Here is a 24,686-nt window from a genome sequence, read left to right as displayed (position 1 = left end):
GAACAACAGACACAGTGCCACTATCTGACACATGAGAGTGAACTGCAGCTGAGCCACTAGGACCACTGAAATGATGAGCCACAGGTCTGTATGGGCCAGGAGGCAGGGTGGCTCTGGGAGCTGGGGACAGCTGTACTGGAGCGACATTGGGGTGGTCAGGTGTCACTGGTGTGTGTCTCCGTTTCTTTGGGATGTGTAAGGGCACCCTGGATATGACTGGACTGGTAAGTGGTGCAGGCTCATCTGAAACATCACCCATCAAAGGTGGATCATGTGCTCATGGTGGTCTGCTCTCTTGGGACGTGCTGGACCCTGCTTGATGCTTGCTCTGGCCCTGCCTTCTGCCCTCTGTATCATGTGTAATGGGGATGCAACAACAGTGTACTCCTTCCTCTGCTTCACCGGGGTGTGGATGGGAGTAGAGGTATGGGGGGACTCAACCGCTGACACATGTGGTGTACGTTCCTTCACCAACACCAGCTTCAGGGGACGCAGGGATGGTGTATGCCTGTCCTTGGTGGATGTCCTGTGAATGGGAGAACCCTTGGCCCTGGGAGGTTCCTTGGCCGTGGGAGACGCCTTGGCCCTAGGCGGTGTCCTGTCTTTGGAATGTGCCTCATCCGTGGGCAGTGCTCTGTCACTGGGAGTTGCCCGGTCCTTTGTAGTGTCCTTGTCCTTGGGAGTGTCCCTGGCCGTGGGAGGTACCCTGTCCTTGGGAGTGTCCCTGTCCTTGGGAGATGCCCTGTCCTTTGTAGTGTCCTTTTCCTTGGGAGTGTCCCTGTCCTTGGGAGGTGCCCTGCCCTTGGGAGTGTCCCTGTCCTTGGGAGGTGCCCTGTCCTTTGTAGTGTCCTTGTCCTTGGGAGTGTCCCTGGCCTTGGGAGGTGCCCTGTCCTTGGGAGTGTCCCTGTCCTTGGGAGGTGCCCTGTCCTTTGTAGTGTCCTTGTCCTTGGGAGTGTCCCTGGCCTTGGGAGGTACCCTGTCCTTGGGAGTGTCCCGGTCCTTGGGAGGTGCCCTGTCCTTTATAGGGTCCTTGTCCTTGGGAGTGTCCCTGGCTTTGGGAGGTGCCTTGTCCTTGGAAGTGTCCCTGTCCTTGGGAGGTGCCCTGTCCTTTGCAGTGTCCTTGTCCTTGGGAGTGTCCCTGGCCTTGGGATGTGCCCTGTCCTTGGGAGTGTCCCTGTCCTTGGGAGGTGTCCTGTCCTTTACAGTGTCCCTGTCCTTGGGAGGTGCCCTGTCCTTTGCAGTGTCCCTGTCCTTGGGAGGTGCCCTTGCCTTGGGAGTAGCTTTTGTGGGGGATGCCTGTGTTCCATGTGAATCCCTGTCCCCCAACACCCCTTTAGGATCCTGTGTGTCAACTTCAGGGTAGCTGATGTCATGTTCTGTGAAAGATTTCCCTGTCCTAGGGGATGGTGTCTGTTGCCTCCGTGCCCTGCCTTGCTGCCTGTGTCTGCTTCTAGTGCAATACCCAGAAAATGAGGCATGGTCAGAAATGTCACTCTCCCCTGAGACATCAAGTGGTGTGGATGGGGGAACTGAAGTAGAACCTTGTCCATGCGACTGTTGAATGGCTGCAGACACTGTGTTGGATAATGACTGAACTGTTCTGTGGAGACCAGCAACATTGCCATGCATCCCCTCCATGAATGCTACCACCTGCCCCACCTTCCTATCGTGGTCTAGGAATGCATTGATCATGTTGGTCTGCCCTACACACAGCTGTCGCAGCAGATCAGCCACCTCAGCACAAAGGGCACTTTGTGTCACAGGGGCAGGGGCAGGGGCAGAGGTGCCTGCACCAAAGGCCACTCTGCTCCCCCTACTCTGGCGAGCACGAGCAGTACTTGTTGCAGTTGGTGGCAGTGTGGGCCCTGTGTGCTCTGTACCGACTGAAGGTGTAGATTGCCAACTCCCTGTGTCTACCAACAGTGCTGACTCACCACCACTGTCTGAAGATGAGGACGATGGTGTCTCCACATGTGAGTCCTCAGGGACAGTTCTGTCCCCCCCTCCGGGGCTGCTCTCTTCAGTCTCAGTCTGCGTGTGTGTGATCTCTGATCCGGATGCATTGCCACTACTGAGCTCCGTCATTTGTGGGTCAGTGCTTTTGGCCAAAGCTGAAAGAGAAAGAAAAGAGGTATACCTAAGTGCCAAACTCACGTACTGCAAATTACAAAATCAAAACTTCCTTGACTGCTGACCAACATGTAGCACCCATCCTGCACACAAACCACCCCTACCAGACATCCTCATGTCAAAGAACCGGGGGTGCCTGTGAAACATGTACATCAGACAAACAGGGCAAGTGCTTGCAGACCACCACACATGCGATGCCATGGGACAACTGACCTCAACGGCATGTCCTGGGACCCTGCACTACAATGCAACTGGTATGTCCACCTGGCTGACATGGATGCTAACGCTCACTCCGCTAATGGCACCAACATGCAATTGCAGCACAACATACACACCACGGATGTCACTACTGTGTCTGAGCAGCAATACATGCATGCACTCACAAGTAACAAACACATTCAGTCTGCTTACCGCTAGTTTGCTGTTGCTCCCCTCTCAACCGGGCGGACAGGTCAGGATGCGTCACAGCTATGATACGGAGCATTAGTGGGGTCATGGTACGTCGTGCGAACCGGGATGATCTTGGAATCAGCCCCAGTGTCATCTCCGCCACATTCTTGCTGAGCCTGGAGATGTCGTCCCAGCGCTTGTGGCAGTCTGTGTGTCGCCTATTGCACACCCCCACTGCCCGTACATTACGTGCTATGGTCCTCCACACGGCCTTGCGAAGGTGCAGCTTGACCTACCATGATGGGAGACAAGAGGGGGCAAGTCAGTGGACAGTTGGCCATCCACAAAGATAGGAGCAACATGTATCTTTCAGGAGCCATGCAGAGTACAACACATGTGAAGGTCCCACAGCACACTGCCAAGATTGCAGAAGCCAGGAGTCAGTGACCACCTCATGCACATTAACATGTCCCCCACTGTACTTACCAGCTGTCCGGGGGCACCGTAGAGCCATTCATAGTGGCGGAGCACACCATCCACAAGGACCTCTAGCTCCGCTGCGGTGAAGGGACGAGACCGGATCTCTCGAACTCTCGGCATGGCAAGGTCCAGGACTGTGGCACAACAGCAGCAGTTGTTGGAGTGCTCAGCAGCAGCAGGTAGAGGTGATGGGTACAGGCAGCACTTGGTGAATTGCTCAGCAGTAGCAGGTAGAGGTGATGGGTGCAGGCAGCAGTTGGTGGATTTCTCAGCAGCAGCAGGTAGAGGTGATGGGTGCAGGCAGCAGTGGCTGGAAACAGTGGATGTGTGCTGCTGAAATTCACACATTTATAGGGCTCTGAGCTGATTCTGCAGCAATTGGTTTTCCCGGGCTGCCTCATTCAAAATGAGCCAATGACTGGCCCTGCTGTGGTGGTGCACGGCTTCCGCTATTTTTGAAATTGCTTAAGCGCCCCACGTTACCTGTTTCCATTGGCTACATGTGCAAGGACCATCACGGTCACACCCCGCCAACTGCATGTGCGCTCTACCGCGATGGTGCATCTTTTGAAACTCATCACCCACTGGCATTGCAATGGCGGAGCACGTATTATACGGGGGCGGGGCAGGCTAACACATACATTTGAATGTACAAGTGGAAATGGCAGTTGGTATCCCCCCTTTCAGTCACATAGCAGCACCCACTGCAGACTGCTGGGTGCGGGCGGTCACCCACCGCCGGGTGCAGGCGGTGGGTGACCGCCCTGTGTATTGATGTTACCCTGGCATCGATGGCCATGGCCGGTCACCCACCGCTGGCCATGGGTGGTCACCCACCACCGGCCATGGGCGGTCACCCACCGCCGGGTGCGGGCGGTGGGTGACCACCCTGTGTATTGATGTTATCCTGGCATGGATGGCCATGGCCGGTCACCCACTGCCGGCCATGGGCGGTCACCCACCGCCGGGTGCGGCGGTGGGTGACTGCCCTGTGTATTGATGTTACCCTGACATGGATGTCCATGGCCGGTCACCCACGGCCGGGTACGGGCGGTCACCCACCGCCGGGTGCGGGCGGTGGGTGACCGCCCTGTGTATTGATGTTACCCTGGCATGGATGGCCATGGCCGGTCACCCACCGCCGGGTGCGGGCAGTGGGTGACCGGCCATGGCCAGCGGTGGGTGACCGGCCATGGCCATCAATGCCAGGGTAACATCAATACACAGGGCGGTCACCCACCGCCCGCACCCGGCTGTGGGTGACCGCCCGCACCCGGTGGTCTGCGGTGGGTGCTGCTATGTGACTGAAAGGGGGGATACCAACTGCCATTTCCACTTGCACATTCAAATGTATGTGTTAGCCTGCCCCGCCCCCGCGGAATGCGTGCTCCGCCATTGCGATGCCATTAAAATGGCAACTAAGGAATTCATAGATAGAAAGATTAAAAAGATTAAAAATAGCTGACCACAGATATGGGACAGACCACGAGTCAGAGAGTGCACAGGGATACAGTAACGGGCTGGCTATTTTGACAGTGCATTCCATGGAATGGAATCGTTAAGCCCCTCTATATGGGTGGAAAGGCGGTATATCCAGCGCTGTTCTTTTGTGAGAAGGGTTTTCTCGTTGCAGTCTGACACTGCAAATTGTTCAATCACTGTCCATGTGAAGTCGTTTGGGGTATGATTTTGGGTTAGAAAGTGTTGTGTCAGTTTGCTGATATTTTTCCCACAACGCATGGTACTTCTGTGTTCAGTCATCCTGGTTCTGACTTTTCTGGTGGTCATGCCAATGTACCTCAAGCCACACCGGCTTAGTTGCCATTTTAATTTCACCCCCTCTCTTATTCCAGCCACTACTGCGCAACTTGGCCATACTCCCTGGCCTGTCCCAGCGCTGTCCATTGAGCAGCCAGAGCACGCAATGCGCGAGCGCTCCTAGACTGTGTCTGCCGCCCGCGCATGCGCGCAACGAACAGCACTGGTCCTCCACACATGCGCGGTAAGGGCCCGCGCGACCACACCCTCCTCTCTCCGCTCCAGGTGTAGCCAATGAAACAGGCTATTTAAGCCCGCGCCCGATCTCTGCAGCCTCACTCGGGACACCGGAGCAGGACGATAGGTCGCAGGAGCACTCTGATCGGAAATACCGTGAGTAACCATACTGATTCACCACGACGCTCTGGGTAAGCAGCATTTTCCTTCCACAGGGTCAGCCCTAATTCATGCCTTTTTACAATGCCTAGGGTCTTCTCTCCCTGCCAGGTGACCCAGGAGGCTTTAACAGCAAGTAGCAAGTGTGAGGAATTATGTACCATACTTACCTGTACCTCACGCTATGCTCGTTTCGCTGTGTAGCCCACCACCGCCACTGCGCTATAATAATCCCCGCTATAAATCACCCTAGCCATGAAAACGCTCATGGCCACGTTCAAACTGCCGCTCTAGGTCGTTCACGCACTTTAGAAGTCGGCATTATGTTGTGTTACCTAAAACACCATACTCATTGGTTCTCCCTTGTATGTCTGTTCATGTCTCTGTGTTTTATGTACAGTAAAGCAGAGGGAATCCCCCTCTAACACGTACAGCACCTTAGCGAGTGCGACACTTTTATCACACACTAAATCACTTAATATAGTTTATTTTTCACCCACACATACTCATTGGTCCTGAGGAAAGCCAGTTTTAACAAAAGGCCTGGCTGAAACATGTAGACCACACAGGACGTAGGAGCTCTTAATACACTCCACAACGTCCGCAAGCCTTTTTTATCTGCTAACAGGGGCCCAGGAATTAACATTATCCTTATACCCTCGGGAACTGGGACCACCTGCATAGCTTTTAACATCACGTTCATACCCACTACTCACTGCACACTCAGTAAGCATACCAGCTCCTCAGTAATCTGGAGTCGCAGCACACCCGGGACACATTCGGTGTCACTGTGGTGGGCCCGATGATGAAGCATGACACCAACTAGGTTGGTGTGTGAGGGCTTCATGACCAAACCAAATGGTTTGCCTACAGACGTACCTTCTGAGTCTCATTAACACAACTTAGCCAATCCATGTTCAGCATGGTACTGCAGGATGTCCTGGAAGCCATGATGCATTACAAGGATGATTATTTCATTTCCCACGTCCGGCAGAGCTGGATGCAGTGAAAGGTGACTTCTATTCCCTGGCCCAGATTCCACACGTAGTGGGTGCCATTGATGGCACACATATTGGTCTGATTCCACCCCAGGCATGTGAAACCATCTATCGCAATCGGAAGCACTACCATTCTATCAATGTGCAAGTGGTGTGCCTGGCTGACAACATCATCTCCCATGTGTGTGCCAGATTTCCCGGGTCCGCACATGTCTCCCACATCCAGCGGAGCAGCATTATCCCCCAACTGATGGCTAATCTGCGTCAAGAACATTAGTGGCTTGTAGGTGAGTGTGCTGTGATGACTACTGTGTTGTATGTGTGCCATGCTGTTCCTACCAATCCTGGTAATGATGTATGTGTCTGTCATCCCCCACCTAGGCGACTCTGCGTACCCAAACCGCCTGTGGCTGCTAAGCCCCCTACGGAATCCTACTACCCCAGGTGAAATGCGATATAATGAGGCCCATGAGAAGACACGTCGGGTGGTGGAACGTACATTTGGACTGCTGAAGTCTAGGTTTCGCTGCCTGGATAAAACCGGAGGGGCCCTGCCATACTCACCCGGCAAAGTATGCAAAATAGTGATTGCCTGCTGCATGCTCCACAACCTGGCCTTACGACAGAATATTGAACTGGTCATGGACCCTGCAGAACAACAGGTTGCTCCGCCTCCCATACCACCCATGTCCAGTGATGAGGATAGTGGGGAGGAAGAAGGTGTGGACCAGAGGCGTCAGCTCATTGCTCGCTACTTTCCTTGAATGTGAGTTTGAGTTTGAGTTTAAATCATTTGTAAAGCGCGCGTACACCTGGCGGTTTCATGGCGCTGTGATTTACTGAACCTCAGAGAACCGGAAGGTCGGGGGGGACAGGAGGGAGAAGGGGGGAATTATAGTGGGAAAGCTTGTATAAAGAGGAAGGTTTTTAACGCCTTCCGGAAGTGAGAGTATTGGGTGGAGCATCTGAGGTGAGTCGGGAGAGAGTTCCAGAAAGAAGAAGCGAGTGTGGAGAATTTCGAGCCTCCCCACTTTTTGCGCCTAAAGCGGGGAACTGTCAGTAGATGTTGGGAAGATGAACACAGCTCCCGAGTGGGGGCATAGGCTATAATTTCCGAGGAAATAAAGGCAGGGGCGGAACCGGCCTGAGCCTGAAAAATGATACAACCCATCTTAAACTGGGAACGTTCCCGGATGGGGAGCCAGTGCAGGGACTTCAGGAGAGGGGTGACGTGATGAGATTTGGCCAAATTGTAGACTAGGTGGGCGGCCTGGTTCTGGACCAGCTGTAGTCGCCGTATGCTATATGAGGGCATGCCGCAGTATAGAGCATTGCCGTAGTCTAAGCGGGAGATGACCATCGCTAGGACAATAAGTTTTAGGGCAGAGAAAGAAAAGAAGCGGGAGACCTTACGAATAGTGCGAAGTGAAAGGAAAGAAAAGGACACAGCAGAGCTCACCTGGGAGTGCAGGGTGAGTTGATCATTAAGCTTGATCCCAAGCGTTTTGACGGAAGAGGAGGGTGAGGGAGAGGGGCCTAGGGAGGGGGGCCAAAAAAGTGGGGTCCAGGGACTGGAGCAACCACCTGTTAGAACCAGTTCGGTTTTGTCTGGGTTTAATTTCAGGTGGTTGTGGTTCATCCAGTCCCGGATGAAGATCATAGTAGATTGGAAATTTGATATGGAGTCAGGGGATTGTGACAGGGGGAAGATGAGCTGGAGGTGATCTGCATAGTTATATACAGAGACTTCCAGTTGTTGTAGAGCAAAGATGAGGGGGGCTATGTACAGATTGAACAGAAGTGGGGATAGGGAGGAGCCCTGAGGAACCCCGCATTGTACCTTCCGTGGGGCCGCCGAGAAGTCGCCTAGGCGCACCGCTTGGGTACGGTCCCTGAGGAAGGAGGACAGCCAGACCAGGGCCGAACCTCCGACCCCAGCCGCCCTGACACGGGAGAGTAAGATGGAGTGATCCACCGTGTCAAAGGCGGCAGAGAGGTCTAGGAGGACCAAGGCCTGGGGAAGGTTGGTGTCCATACCTTCTCTAAGGTTATCGAGGACCGATAACACCACAGACTCTGTGGAGTGAGCGGGGCGAAAACCTGCTTGACGGGGGGGCTAATACTCCATTTTCTTCCACGTGGGTGGTGAGCGCTCTGGTCACATGTCGCTCCAGTACTTTCCCTAAGAAGGGAAGAAGGGAAATGGGGCGATAGTTGACAGGAGCGGAGGGGTCGGCGCCTGGTTTTTTGAGGATGGGAACGATGGTGGCTGTCTTTAGGGATAGAGTAACGACGCCATGAGACAGAGAACTGTTGAGAAAGGTAAGAGGGGGTTGCACACAAGTCTCGTAGATGTGCCTGAGGATATGAGCAGGACAAGGGTCTGAAGGGGACCCTGATTTGACCAAGGGGAGAAGAGAGAGGAAAGTCTCTTCAGTCAGGAGGGGGAATGAATCGAGGCGAGCCTCTACTGATGGACATCGGGGGTTGAGGATGGAAAGGGAGGGGGGGATATTGGCTTTGATTTTTGAAATTTTGTCCAAGAAATAGATATTCAGGGAGTCACAAAGAGCCTGTGAAGGGGGAGGTTTAAGGGTGGTTCTGTCGGAGTAAGCGAGGTTATGGACAATAGAAAAGATTTCTTTGGGCTGGTTCTCTGCAGCCAGGATTTTGGAGGAGAAGTAGGCCATTTTAGTTGTCAGGATAGCTTTTTTGTATTGTGACATGAGGTTGATATACTTTGCTTTAAGATTGGGGCAATAGTGTTGCCTCCAAGCTCGTTCGGCGTGGCGGAGTGTAAGTTTGGAGGCCTTCAGCTCCTCTTTAAACCAGCGATTAGCGTTGTTCGCTCGTCTGGAGGACACTCGCCTAAGAGGGGCGACCGAGTCGCAGCCTGACAGAAGCCAGGAATTAATGGAGTCAGCTTGTGCTGAGATAGACAAACCGAGTAGATCAGGGCTGGAGGAAGAGAGTGTAGCGGACAGAGAGGCCGTATCCACCCGGCTCCAAGAGCGTGCCCAGGTGTTTTTGGGAAGAGAAGGCTTGGTGACTGGGCTGAGGAATAGGGAAAAAGAAATCAAGGAGTGGTCGGACCAGGAACAGGAGGAGATGGATAAAGAGACTATAGGACAATTGAGGGACCAGATCTGGTTGAGGATGTGGCCCTTAATGTGGGTAGGGGAGTGTACATGAGAGTCGAAGTTAAGAGAGCGAAGGGTGTCCGAAAATTCTTTGGAGGTAGAGCATTCTGCAGGGTCAGAGGGCCAAAAGTTGAAATCGCCTAATACCATAATGGTGGAGTTGTGGCCGCTAAGGTAGCCACAAGGTCTTGGAACCCGGCAAGGAAGGCTTGGGAGGTTTGGGGGGGGCGATACATGAGCAGGCAGGTAAGAGGAACTGTAAGGGATAGAGAGCGGATGACTAAAAAGTCTGATGAGCCAATGGAAAGTTAGAGGCTGAAAGGAAAAATCTTTGCGGGCGATTAAGGCTACACCACCGCCCGATTTGCCGGAGGGTCGGTCGGTGCGTAACTACCTCTTGTGCTGCTGTTCATGCGTGATGTATGTTTGCTGGTGATGTGTGGATGTGGTGTGTGAATGCTGCCTGTTCTGGTATGTTCTGTTCGCAAAATGGGTGTGTGAGATGGTGTACATGCAATGCTCCCTGATATGTGTCCTATGATCCGCTTAATTAGTGATGAGTGTGGTTTGTGGGATGTTGCAGTACAGTGTGGTGTGATGGGTGTGATTCAGTTTCCTGACCTGTGCTTGTGGTTCTCTCATTATCCCTAGGTCACTCCCACAGAGCCATGATTCTGAAGAACAGTGATCCCTGCACCTGGTAATAACAACTACTAAGACAAACCTGTGTTTAAAACATGGAGGTCATACAGCCTTGAGTGTTTCCATGGTGTTTATTTACAGGGTGTGGATTACTGTTAGTGCATATTTACAAATAGGTGTTGGGGGGAAGTGTGAGTTGAAGGTCATGTCAGATGACAACACTGTGGGGACACCACATTGTGGGATGTACACCTAGTCCAACAGACGTGTGCCAATGCTTGGCATTGTGGGGCAAGATAGTTCGCAGAGTGAATGCCAGGCTCAAGGAAGGGTGAAGTCAGTGGCGGCCCCTCTTCGAGCGGGTGGATGGTGCATTGCCACTGCTCTCTGCTGGATCCAGCCTCGGACGGCCCCTCCGTCTTGGAGCCGGAGCGGAGCCAGCTGTGGGGGCAGGTTGTTCTGGACCACCTCCCTGTCAGTGGCCTCAGGTGATGGTGGCGGTGGTGATGGTGCCCTGTCCCGCTGACCACTTGGGGGAGGGTGAGGTGGTGTGGCGCGGGATAACCACTCCCTCCAAAGAGCTGTTTGCTGCCCCATGAGGTCAACAATTTGTCCCATGTGAGTGTCCATGGACCGCAACAGCTGGCAGGTCTGTAGCGAGTCTTGGTGTCCCTGATCCGCCTGTGCCTGCGACCGCTCGTAGGAGGCTTGCACTCTGGCAATGGCATCCAGGGTCTTGGTCCCAGGATGGGCTGGGTCTTGTTCCCCACCTCGCCTTGTACCTGCACTCCTGTTTGTGAGCTGTAGCCTCACCTGTGTCCTCCCCATCTACTCTCCCTGCTAGCCTGAGATGTTGATGGCCCATCATCGGACAATGGGTTAGGCAGGGTGGCACTGGCAGGAGTGGTGGTGGTGGCGGTGGTGGTGGTGGTGGTAGCTGCACTGCTCACAATGGCAGGTGTTGGTGTTGTTACACTGGCCAAGGTGGTGGAGGCAGGGATATCCTGGGAGCCTGATGGCCCTGGGAGTGTGCTTGGGCCACCATCGTCCTCTGCACCCGAGGTGTCCATGGAATCTTCACCGGAGAGTCCTGGCTGTGAGGGGGCGACTGGTGCTGGCGGCTTCTGGTTTCGCCTGTCAAGTTGCGATCACCTGAGGGACAATAATTTAAGAATCAATGCTGTGGACATGACAGGTTTGTTGTTGTTACATTACACATTTCTAAAGAATCAGGACATGGTTGTTGGTGTCATCATGTTGGTGTGGTAGACAGTACTGGGCATTATGGTGGTGTGGAGGTGGGGAGACAATACTTGTATATGTGTGGTCCGGTCCTGCTATTGGATGGTGCCCCTGTGAAAATGGCTACCTACCTGTAGGTTTGAAGGAGGAGATGCACTGGTCAGAAAATGGTGAGCGGACTCCATCTTGCTCTGGGATGGGACATGGGGGCCTGTTGGGAGTTGTAGTGCTGGACTCTCACCAACCCACCCCCACCCTCCCTGTAGACATGGGAGCCTGTTGGGAGTTGTTGTGCTGGACTCTCACCTACCCACCCACACCCCCACCCTCCCTGTAGACATGGGGGCAGGTTGGGAGTTGTAGTGCTGGACTCTCACCCACCCACCCCCACCCTCCCTGTAGACATGGGGGCATGTTGGGAGTTGTAGTGCTGGACTCTCACCCACCCACCCCCACCCTCCCTGTAGACATGGGGGCCTGTTGGGAGTTCTAGCGCTGGACTCTCACCTACCCACCCCCAACCTCCCTGTAGACATGGGGGCCTGTTGGGAGTTGTAGTGCTGGACCCACCTCCACCCTCCCTGTAGACATGGGGGCCTGTTGGGAGTTGTAGTGCTGGACCCACCCCCACCCTCCCTGTGGACATGGGGGCCTGTTGGGAGTTGTTGTGCTGGACTCTCACCTACCCACCCCCACTCCCACCCTCCCTGTAGACATGGGGGCAGGTTGGGAGTTGTAGTGCTGGACTCTCACCCACCCACCCCCACCCTCCCTGTAGACATGGGGGCATGTTGGGAGTTGTAGTGCTGGACTCTCACCCACCCACCCCCACCCTCCCTGTAGACATGGGGGCCTGTTGGGAGTTCTAGCGCTGGACTCTCACCTACCCACCCCCAACCTCCCTGTAGACATGGGGGCCTGTTGGGAGTTGTAGTGCTGGACCCACCTCCACCCTCCCTGTAGACATGGGGGCCTGTTGGGAGTTGTACTGCTGGACCCACCCCCACCCTCCCTGTAGACATGGGGGCCTGTTGGGAGTTGTAGTGCTGGACTCTCACCCACCCCCACACCCACCCTCCCTGTAGACATGAGGGCCAGTTGGGAGTTGTAGTGCTGGACTCTCACCCACCCACCCTCACCATCCCTGTAGACATGGGGTCCTGTTGGGGGTTGTAGTGCTGGACCCACTCCCACCCTCCCTGTAGACATGGGGGCCTGTTGGGAGTTGTAGTGCTGGACTCTCACCCACCCACCCCCACCCTCCCTGTAGACATGGGGGCCTGTTGGGAGTTGTAGTGCTGGACTCTCACCCACCCACCCCCACCCTCCCTGTAGACATGGGGGCCTGTTGAGAGTTGTAGTGCTGGACCCACCCTCACCCTCCCTGTAGACATGGGGGCCTGTTGGGAGTTGTAGTGCTGGACCCACCCCCACCCTCCCTGTGGACATGGGGGCCTGTTGGGAGTTGTAGTGCTGGACTCTCACCCACCCACCCCCACCCTCCCTGTAGACATGGGAGCCTGTTGGGAGTTGTAGTGCTGGACCCACCCCCACCCTCCCTGTGGACATGGGGGCCTGTTAGGAGTTGTAGTGTTGGACTCTCACCCACCCACCCCCACCCTCCCTGTAGACATGGGGACCTGTTGGGAGTTGTAGTGCTGTACCCACCCCCACCCTCCCTGTAGACATGAGGGCCAGTTGGGAGTTGTAGTGCTGGACCCACCCCCACCCTCCCTGTAGACACGGTGGTCTGTTGGGAGTTGAAGTGCTGGACTCTCACCCACCCACCCCCACACCCACCCTCCCTGTAAACATGGGGGCCTGTTGGGAGTTGTAGTGCTGGGCTCTCACCCACCCACCCCCACCCTCCCTGTAGACATGGGGGCCTACTGGGAGTTGTAGTGCTGAACTCTCACCCACCCACCCCCACCCTCCCTGTAGACATGGGGGCCTGTTGGGAGTTGTAGTGCTGGACCCACCCCCAACCTCCCTGTAGACATGGGGGCCTGTTGGGAGTTGTAGTGCTGGACTCTCACCCACCCACCCCCACCCTCCCTGTAGACATGGGGGCCTATTGGGAGTTGTAGTGCTGGACTCTCACCCACCCACCCCCACCCTCCCTGTAGACATGGGGGCCTGTTGAGAGTTGTAGTGCTGGACCCACCCCCACCCTCCCTGTAGACATAGGGGCCTGTTGGGAGTTGTAGTGCTGGACTCTCACCCACCCACCCCCACCCTCCCTGTAGACATGGGGGCCTGTTGGGAGTTGTGGTGTTGGTTGTGAACGTAGGAGGCAACATTTGTGGTTAGTCATGGTGGGTGCATTTAAGCCCAGGACTTCACATTTGGGTGACTGTGTGGTCCACATGCATGGATTGGAGCCTGGGAGATGTATCTTGGCAGTTGTGCAAGGAAGACCATGACAGTGTGATAGTGGTCATTGGTTTGTACTTACCAGCCTCAAGTCCCTCTTCGATTCCTTCCAGGCTCTCAGGGTGCAGTATGCCCAGTACCTTCTCCTCCCATTCGGCAAAAGGTATGGGCTCCGGGGGAGTGCCGCCGCCAGTGTGTTGTTCCCGCAGGTGGTTCTTGGCCCTGATGCCTTTCACCCTTGCCTTGAGGTCATGCCACCGCCTCTAGATCTCGTGTTTGGTGCGTGGCACGGTCCCTGAAGCATTCACTCTGGTCACTATCCTGTCCCACATGGTGGTTTTAGTTGCCAAGGTGGTCTGCTGGACTAGGGTACTGAACAGATGTGGTTTGACACAGATGATTTCATCCACCATGACCTTCAACTCACTCTCTGTGAACTTGGGGTTTTTCTTGGGTGCCATGGTGTGTGATGTGCAAGGTGTTGGTGGGGTGGGGTGGGGTGTGCAGGTGTGTGGTATGTAGGGATAGTGTTGTGGGGGTTTGTGTGGTGGGTGTGTTGGTGTGCAGGTTGTATGTGTGTTTGTGTGTGTCTGCCCTTTGTGCTATTCTGCCTCTTTATTCCAGCTGTGCTGTGATGCAAAGGATTGTGGTAATGGGAGGGATTCATTTTATACTCTGTGTGGTGGTTGTGTCCCAATGGTTGTTGCCAGTCAGGTGTTCTGTGGGTGTGGTGACTTGGGTGCTCTTGTTTGTGCTGGGGGGTGTCATTGGGGCGTGTAGTTGTTGGGGGTGGGTGTTTTAGGTGTGTGTGTGTCCTGTTTTTGGTGTTTTCTATTTACTTCCGTCCGCCATTTTTGAATCATTTTGACGGCAGGAGTGTTGTTCGTTTGGTCCTTCCGCAGTCATGCTCCGTTTGTCGATGCTTTTTTTCCGCGGCAGTCGAGGAAGGTGGTGAGTTCCGTTGGGATGGCGGGGTTATCCTAATCGTGCGGCTGGACACTTCGCAGGTCTGGCGGCAGTTGGGCCTGTTTCCGCGGTCAATGCGTCCGCGTTGGGGGTTGTTTCTGTGGTACCGTCCGCTTGTGGTGGTCTTTGATGTGATCCGTCCGCCGCGGTCGGTGTTTGATGACAGAAATATCCTAATCGCAACCGCGAATAGAATTATCTGCAGTGCGGTCGGGAGTATTTTTGCCGCCACCATGGCGGACGGAACCCGTTTACGTCCGCCATCCTAATAGGCCTCTTGGTTTGTCCTTTCCGGTCATCCTGAGTCTCCATTTCCTATTGGTAAATGTAAATGTAAATGTATTGCGATTTATATAGCGCACGTATCACCCGAAGGCATCAAGGCACTTGCCTTGGGAACCCGTCCTGGTATTCCCCTGTGAGATAACCCCAGCAGGGTATCGACAAGGTGAAAGCCAGGCATCCCGCCGCGAGGGGCCATAGTGGAGATTAAGCAAGCTATTGCCCAGAGTCGCAGAGTGTGAACCCGTGAGTCGAGTAGGCACCGGAACGAGAATTATCGAGTCCGTGGAATTTTTGAGCCCAAGACCCGCAGAGGCGGGGAATTGAACCCTGGTCCAGGACCGATCTCAGCTTCCGGGTCTGCCGCCTCTAACCCCTGAGCCACACTTCTCCACTAGTAAGTTAGTAAGGTGAAGTAGTAAGGCTACCATGCCATTTTCGTCTGTCCTTCCATGTCACTCTGTGTGCCTTCTTTTCTTTGCTTGTCACTCTTTCCCCTTCTCATCACTTTGCCCCTTCTTTCGTACATCACTCCCTTTCACTCTATTACTCTGTCTCATCCTGTTATTCCCCCTTTACATTCTCTGTCACTGTTGTGCGTCTGAAAGCTATCAATCTATATAGTTTGCTTGCTAACATCTTCATGCACTTCCTCTCGTCCTGATTGGCTGGCTTATGCTGTGTGCTCTCTCCTGACTTCTGCCCACTAGTTTCTTTCTAGTTCCTCAGTCCTTCTCTGACGCTCCTAACCTCAACTCACATTATTCACAGATGTGTGAAGCTGAGGCTGCTGAGACAGTCCTGTCCAATGTAAAGTATGCAACACCTGGTAACTCTAAGGCCGGCCTCATCACAAGTCCTCCGGTGTTCAGAATTTCCAAAAATACCGGCATTTCTAGTTACTTCTCTTGCAATGGGGAATAACACAGGCACCCAGGAATACCGGGACTAACTCTTCATCTTTTCCCCCCTTCTGTGAAAATTAACATTCCAAAACAGCTCCCATTTACCACTATCTTGGAACATGTCAGGTGGAAGAGCAGAATTATTGGTGTTAAACTAAGCTGTGAAGGCAGACATGGTGAATACTAGGCACTTTAAGACACTTTTCTCAACCATAGCCTGTAGTTAGAGAGAATGGCCGTGTGAAACACTGTCATCAGTGGAAAGCACAAGCACCTAGAGATGTGTGTAGTTAGACTGTGTAGCATAGTTCAAATTGCAGTGATCCCGTATAAAAGTTGCAGTTCCTAATAACGAGTCGCCTAAGGACCACCTACCAGCTCCTAAAAAATGAAAAGGAAGCTTTTCATATTTAGTTTTTTCAATGCATCCCGTTGTTCTTTTAAAAAAAATGGCTGCATTACAAAAAAACAAAACTGCTTTATTTAAAAAGCAATCACATACATGGGGGTCTGTTGACAGCAGCAGCCCACCATCCCTGTGAGTGCAGGCCATTCCCAAATGGGTTACAAAGCCAAACGTTCGCAACTAGGAAATCGCAAACTGACTTTTTTGTACATCTGGTCCTTAGTTATTTCAGCATTTTCTTAGTGGAATGACACACGCAATTACGTGCATTTTTTAATACATTTTATTAAGACAATTTCTAGAACTCATCTGAACATACTTAAAGTCCAATATCAATTTTAACTTCATTATAGATCTACATTCTTTCGGCTTTAAAGCGTGTTCCTTAACATTTGGAAATATCATACAATTTCCAAAATCAAATTTGTAAAAAGTACTCTTTCATTATACTTACTTTTACAAATTGAAACTATCCTTCGGTACTGCTCATCTTTGGATGCCTTTTGCGTGCAACGGTGGAAACATTATTTGAAATTGGATGCACAACCTAACAATGCATAACTAGGATTGGAATGTTGGAAACATTCCCAATTGGTAGCAAAACAAATATACTATAATAATTTTGAGCTAGGTTCCGACATACCAACTGTGGGTCTGATTACGAAAGTAATCCTTATGCTTTTACACCACAGACTGCTAGTAATCCTTTTGCTTTTACACCACAGACTGCTAATGTCGAGATCCCACAAAGGCTGCTATACCATGATAAAATGTTAACACTTCAAGGCATGGACTTAGACAAGGATTTATATAGATTGGCATGCAACGATTTGTCTGTCAAAAACAATTAATATATAAACTTCTTTATTGTCTGATGTGTAGAGATTCTTTCATGTTGTCATTTCTTAGTAGTGTACTTCTAAAAGCGTTTCTAAAAACGGGTTTGAACATCATGTTCTTTGTTTATTGCCTTGTCTTTTACAAATTAGAAAACCTCACCGACATGCAGAGATTATCATCATCAGCAAACACCTTAACGAGATCTCCATGACTCTCACTGAAAAATACAGACGTTTCTTTGTTCTTAGTTGCCTACATTTTACAAAGTTTTCTGGCAGTCTCATGTTTTTATTGCATTACAGTATGAATACTAAAAAGGCTGCACATGTGTTGACAACAATACACAGTTGTCAGTAATGAAAGGCACCTGTCTGACCTTTGTGAGGCACAGCTATCTCTACAATGGCAAGGAATCCTATTGCTTGCACCGGTTATTTAATTGCTTTTTGGCCGATCGAATTAGAACAAAAAAAAGGGAACGAATGTTTTTATGGATATGTCATTAGGACGTGTGATTTGCCTCCCTTCAGGTGTTCTGGCATATGTTGTACAAAAAGTGTACCAGAATTTTCCTTATTATTTCAAGTTCAAGAATTTAACGTGTGGTTTAGATATGAGGGTTTTTTGGTGTCTACTATGGAAAACAGTCACATTACTTCATTTCCACAACAAGTTGAAAGTAATGGTTGAGTTTCTTTCATAAATTGAACATAAACAATGTAATACTTAGCGAAAACAGGTCTTTGTAAGATGTTTAAAAAACGCAATGCTTATGACCATCTGCAAATGTTGTACAACTAAAGCAGCGTAATAATAACTTAGTGCAGCTTGTGCAGGTTCCAACCCCAAGTGAATTCTTAGAGGCGCAGAGCAGGCTAATTATCTGATGTGAGAACAGCATGGTAGCAGAGAAACAGAGAGGATGAGGAGGAAGGCAGTATATTTGGGTATTCGAGGCTACCACTTAAAAGATTGCTTCCTATTTCTTGGCCTTAACACTCTTAAGTATTATAAGTGAAAAAATGGATGGTTTATTCTGGGATTTATGTAATGTAAGGCTGGTGCAGATGTTATGGCGTCTTGCGGTTGGATGGCTGTCAATGTGGGACGATGAATACATTGTGAGAAAGTGGATTATTAGTTGGGGTCATGGTAGTCCACCACAAGTAGCAATGTCACAATTTTTACTTGGTCCAATAAAGGTCTCAATAGTTTAGATCTGAGATCAACACGTGGTAGCTATGGCACCCAGCAGTCAGGTTTAACTTAGGAAAATATTTATAGCAATAAAAATACTATTCCAATTTATAGTTGATAGAACAAAATGACACCAAAAAAGATTATTTTTTAAATAAAAAAGGAACTGTAGATATGAATTTTGGGATTTTTAAATAAAATAAAATCATAAAGCACCCTGCGATGGAGCATAGGTTGGATAGAAGGACCAGGTTGGTCTCGGTCACAGAGTTACCTTCAGACTTCAACATTTTTTTAAAAGGTAGAGTCCTCAGAGGGGCAAAGCTACAGGCTGGATCTAAAGAAGTGTTCGTCAAAGACAGGTCGACAAAGGATAAGGGCATGGGGGGAAGCCATTGATAAAGGTGGGAAAAGCTCAAAGTGGGAAAGGTTTGTGCCCAGGAAGCTGTTGACGCTGATCGGATCCTGCTTGAAATTGAGCTCAATGAAAATGTCTACATTCCCCGGAAGCTTGTTTCCTTTCCAGTAAAGAATTGGCTTGGTAGTTTGGTCTGGCCTGTTCCCATGATGCACTGGGTCAGGGACAGACTAATTTGCATGTAGCCAGGTTCTGAACTGGGATGGTGCAGTGAGCTAAAAAACGGTGATGGATCAAGCCCAGATCTTTTGACTGGGTATGAGTGTTCTGTTTAATTCAGATGCTCTGTCCATCACCACCCCCTTTTCTGAATCGTTTAGGCCACTATAGGAGTGGAAGGGTATGCTCAGACATGAGTCCCTTGCTCACTGCACCATCAGGATTCAAGCAAGCCGGGCCAAAGACGGCTGCAATGCCAGAAACCGGTCCCCGGAAGCTTGTTTCCTTTCCAGTAAAGAATTGGCTTGGTAGTTTGGTCTGCCCTGTTCCCATGATGCACTGGGCCAGGGACAGACTAATTTGCATGTAGCCAGGTTCTGAACTGGGATGGTGCAGTGAGCTAAAAAACGGTGATGGATCAAGCCCTGAACTTTTGACTGGGTATGAGTGTTCTGTTTAATTCAGATGCTCTGTCCATCAGCACCCCCTTTTCTGAATCGTTTTGGCCACTATAGGAGTGGAAGGGTATGCTCAGACATGAGTCCCTTGCTCACTGCACCATCAGGATTCAAACAAGCCGGGCCGAAGACGGCTGCAATGCCAGAAACCGGTCCCCGGAAGCTTGTTTCCTTTCCAGTAAAGAATTGGCTTGGTAGTCTGGTCTGCCCTGTTCCCATGATGCACTGGGCCAGGGACAGACTAATTTGCATGTAGCCAGGTTCTGAACTGGGATGGTCCAGTTCTGGGGGAAACTCCTCTCTCACTGGGATTGGAGCCTGACTGGCTAGGACGCCAAAGAGAGGCAGTCCCAGGTGTGAGCTACAAATGTCAATGACAAGATAAGCAACCTTTGGCAGCCCAGATGGCCATCCTGTCAAAGGAACAGGACATCTTCCAACACCCAAGACCTTTGTCTCAACTGTGGGCTCCAGTTCACATTTCATCAAGCAGATATTCATCTCCTGGGTGCCAGCTGGAAGCAGATGTAAATGGAGTTCTAAAGGATTGGGCAGGTGAAAGGCAACTTTTTCAAAGTACATTTTGTATAATATGTAGTACACATCCTACTTTACCAATGAATTACGTTTGAGATAAATATTATACAAAATCCACAAATGAACCTTTGTATTTGGTTGTAAGGCAGAGATAGCTTTGTAACCTTGTATGAGGTTACCCCAACGCTCTCCTATGAAACAGCACACCTTGCAACAGTGACAAAAGCTTTTAGGGCATTGACATTGTAAAGATATGTTTAACATTAGAATTTAAAATGTCCTACTTTAAAACATCATGCACACGCCTTGTGTGCATTTAAGGCCCACTTAAAGGTGACTTATTAATATTTAAAAGGAACGTTTAGGTCGGTCAAAAGGGGTAATTTTTAACCTTATTGTATTAGGAAAAACATTAGAAGTTGATTGCACCCTAGAGAAAAACTGAACTAGCACACTGTGAGGAAAAAGGAATGTCAAGGCTCCATCCAAGGACTCAGCATCTGTAATTGAATCAATGCTATGGTCCACACACTTGGGTGTAGATTACGATGCCGTTTTGAAGGGCTCCTAATCGTCTTCAGGTTTGCCGAAACCCTTGCTTCCGACCGAAACGTACACAGTTCCCAGCAACCGATTACAATGCCCAGAAGCCGTTAGGGCTGTCCAAATCAGTTTCGAAAGGCAGTCAGACAGGTCACGTTTTGTCGGAGCCGAATCATACAGCTCTATGGACTTGGTTTCTGAGTGAGTGATTATGAAGACCGATTCGGGCAGCCTTTCCAAATCGGTTTCTTCTAAACAAATTGGTGGCCGAAATCTGTCATTGGGGGCCAGTAGCAGGCAACCCTTCATCTGGGGCTCTCCCAATTGGGCCCGTGGGGGTACCCATGGGTCCACCCTATCCATGCATGTACAGTGTGGCATGCACCATGGGGTGCCCGCCAGAGGGTGCACAATTTTCCCAAGCCACCCCTTCCTTCAAGTTCTCATTGGAAACAGAAGCTTCTATTGAAGTAAATGGGAGTCTGACTAAATTGAATCCAGAAGCATCCAGATGCATCCTAATCGCTAGGTTGGACTCGCCCGATTCGAGTTGGTCGCAAAGCTTTTCGGACAAGATCATAATTGGCCCCTTAGTTGGGGGCTCTGAAACTTGTGGGTTCAAGGATGCTGATTAACTTTTATGGGGATTTAGAGTGTAATGCACTCACTCCTACCAATGCATTGAGCTCAGACCTATGGTGGTCACCACCACATATGGACCTAGACCCTACGTCTACTCTCATTGCACCAGCAGAAACCTGTGTCTCTTTACCACTATAAAATACGAGTTGCCAGGAGTAAAACATAAGAATAGGCTGAACAGATGTTCCTACTTCCCTAGCTTCCATCTTTGACTTACTTCATAACTGCACCACAAAGAATATAAGAAATTCTCTGTCTCCAGGAGGTACACCTTATTTTGCAAGAGTCTAACAATTGCAGAAATGTTGGCTATAAGTTAATTGCTGCATCTGGTATCAACACACAACTACATGGCATTATTTTGCTTCCTTGGGTGGAGACTGGGTTACAACTGAAGATAAGATGGATAGTACTGGGAAGTAACTTACTGCCGTTAATAGTAAGGGATTAATTTAGAATCTGTTCCATCTATACTCTGTATATGCCTCAATTTCCGATTGGGGGTGTTACATCAATGGCCACATCCAATACAACTATAGAAAATTAGATCATCCTGGAATCAAGAAGGAACCTCCGCCAAGGAGAAAGCTGAAACTGAAGAAGGAACACTGTCCTGCTGTTGCTCTGCTGGACTGACCTGCTGTTGCTTTACTGCCAAGGAGAGGTGAAGGACTTTGCTTTGTGTTGTGTCCCCTTGCTTGAAGGAATCTCCAAGGGCCTCAGAAGAGCTGGCTCCCTGTTAAGAAGTCCCAGGAACAAAAGGACTTCACCCCCAGCTTTCCTGAACTCTGCTGAGAGAGTTCTGTCCTTCCTAGAGTGCTTGGGCCAGTTGTGGTGCCTCTGGAAGTTGTACCTGTGTTGGGAAGCTGGAAACCAAGTTTTTGAAGACTTTCTGCAAGTTTTGTTGCATCGCTCGCTTGCGGAGCGCATCCCCATCAGTGCAAGGAAATTCCCGCTGCTACGAAGTCCGAGATCGTCGCAGCACCTCTTGCCGCTGCCAGAGTCGTTGCATCCTTCGTTTGTGGGACACACTAGTCTGGTGCGGGAAGATTACCATCACTGCGAGAATCATCGAACAGCCTGTGGTCACTAGGTGAGATTGTCGCACCGCTTGCTTGCGGACTGCATCACGTCGCTGCGAGTGTCATCGCAGAGCCATCACATCGAGGAGCTGCAAGAGGAAGATCATTGCTGGTCCGCGCATCGTCGCCCCGGAGATCGTCACAGCCCCAAGGAATCAAGAAGGAACCTCCGCCAAGGAGAAAGCTGAAACTGAAGAAGGAACACTGTCCTGCTGTTGCTCTGCTGGACTGACCTGCCGTTGCTTTACTGCTAAGGAGAGGTGAAGGACTTTGCTTTGTGCTGTGTCCCCTTGCTTGAAGGAATCTTCAAGGGCCTGAGAAGAGCTGGCTCCCTGTTAAGAAGTCCGAGGAACAAAAGGACTTCACCCCCTGCTTCCCTGAACTCTGCTGAGAGAGTTCTGTCCTTCCTAGAGTGCTTGGGCCAGTTTTGGTGCCTCTGGAAGTTGTACCTCTGTTGGGAAGCTGGAAACCAAGCTTTTGAAGACTTTCTGCAAGTTTTGTTGCATCGCTTGCTTGGGGAGCGCATCCCCGTCTGTGCAAGGAAATTCCCGCTGCTACGAAGTCCGAGATTGTCGCAGCGCCTCTTGCCGCTGCCAGAGTCATTGCATTCTTTGTTTGTGGGACGCACTAGTCTGGTGCGGGAAGATTACCATCACTGCGAGTATCGTCGCAGAGCCTGTGGTCACTGGGTGAGATTGTCGCACCGCTTGCTTGCGGACTGCATCACGTCGCTGCGAGTGTCATCGCAGAGCCATCACATCGAGGAGCTGCGAGAGGAAGATCATTGCTGGTCCGCGCATCGTCGCCCCGGAGATCTTCGCAGCTCCAAGGATCATCGCATCGTGCCTTTGAGAGCTTTTTCACTACGGAACCCCCGTACCGGAATCCATACATGGTATCGCATCCCTCCCCATGTAGACCAGAGTCACCGCAACACGTCCCCTACATCGAGCGGGGTTCGCATCGCCTCCCCAAGGTCTCAGGAGTGACGCATCGCTTGTATTCCACCGCACCAGCTTCTGCTTTGGTACTTTGGCGCATTTAAAGGTACTGTTGGCTAAACGTGACGCAACTGTGAACTTTTCACGCAACTCTGGATTATTTTATTGCAACGTTACGAACTCTTTTGCAACCATATTCTTGAACTGTGTATGTTGGATTTTTTGTCATTTTAGACTTGTGTAGTTTAGATTAAATACTTTTATTTTTCTAAACTGTTGTGGAGTCAGTTTGTGGTGTTTTCACTGTGTTACTGTGAGTGTTGGTACAAATACTTTACACATTGCCTTTGATAAGCCTTGACTGCTCGTGCCAAGCTACCAAGGGGGTGAGCAGGGGTTATCTCAGAGGGTTTCCTCCTTACCCTGACTAGAAGCAAGGGTCCCTATTTGGACAGTGTTACCTACCTCTGCCAACTAGAGACCCCCAGTTTTAACAACCCTCTATCTAGAAACATATATTCAAGCTTTACAATTCTCATCTTCTTTATCCTAATTACTGTTACATAAATTGGAAGCTAGAATACTAGAAAATACTGACGACATCTCTATATTATCTTCATACCCTTTTAGAGCTTTATTAGCAATTGAACAGACAATCGCACATTCTGACCAAGTATCTGGCTACAAGTTAAACGCTGAAAAGATGCAGATACCACATTTTCCTCAAGAATTAAAAGATTCTTGCTTGTTATATCAGCAACATTTATGGGAGTCTAGCGGGCATACTTACTAGAAACTGGCAGAGCATGATGTTCTGCCAAAATTGGTAACACCTCATTCCAACAATTTCAAAATGCTGGGATGCGCCGTATTCACAAGAAAGCGACTCACCCCTGAATTACCCCTAGCGATGGGACTAGAAAAGCTGCCTAGAACTGCAGGGGCAATTGTTTGTGTGCAGGAAGGGACACGTTCTGTACATAAACACTATTTACAGGTGATTTGCTCTATGTGTGTGTGATACAGAATGGTGCACAAGTGGAAAGAGAATAACACAAGGAGAAATAAAGCATTTCTCCATGTATCACCTGCTTAAGACCAGATATTCCCTGGCAGTATTTTTGGTGCTGCCCCATACCTTGTAAATATGGAGCAGCTTCAAAAAGCAATGGGTGTTGCGGTGGAATGCCCACTGCAACACCTATTGCATGCCCCTATCACTCTAACTGCTGCCTGAATAGGGGCATCATTTAGAAGGCGGTGTTAAGCCATGTTAAGTGGCTAAACATCATCTTGTAAATAAGGCGAAGAAGTTAATACCTCCAGAATGTTTGGAAAAAGTGACGTTCGGGGGTTTAACGCCTTGTAAATATGCCCAAAAGTGCCTAAAAGCATGGAGGATGCCTTCAGCCTCAATTGTGAAGCATTGTATGCAAAATCCCCTGCGACTTTTAGGAAGTGGGATACATTTTTTTTTTCAAAACTGTTTTTATTAAAATCGCTGAGACAAACATACACAGTGCTCCGATCCCCGGAGGGGCTGTGACAACAATTATGCTTCATAATGTGCAATTCATTTAATTGTCATACCCTCCACCCTCCACCCCACACCCTATCTACCCCACCCTCCCCTCCCCCCCTCCTGCAACACAATGACTCTTCAATACTGTTTAGAGTAAGCATACAAATGTCCGTATATGTAACCTTGTCTCAACAAGCCCATTACAACTGCCCATCCTCGCCCCTTGGCGGTGGTGGAGG

The sequence above is a fragment of the Lissotriton helveticus genome, chromosome 1_1, assembly GCF_964261635.1.
Source record: "Lissotriton helveticus chromosome 1_1, aLisHel1.1, whole genome shotgun sequence".
Lineage (NCBI taxonomy): Eukaryota > Metazoa > Chordata > Amphibia > Caudata > Salamandridae > Lissotriton > Lissotriton helveticus.
This window is presented reverse-complemented; position numbering follows the sequence as displayed.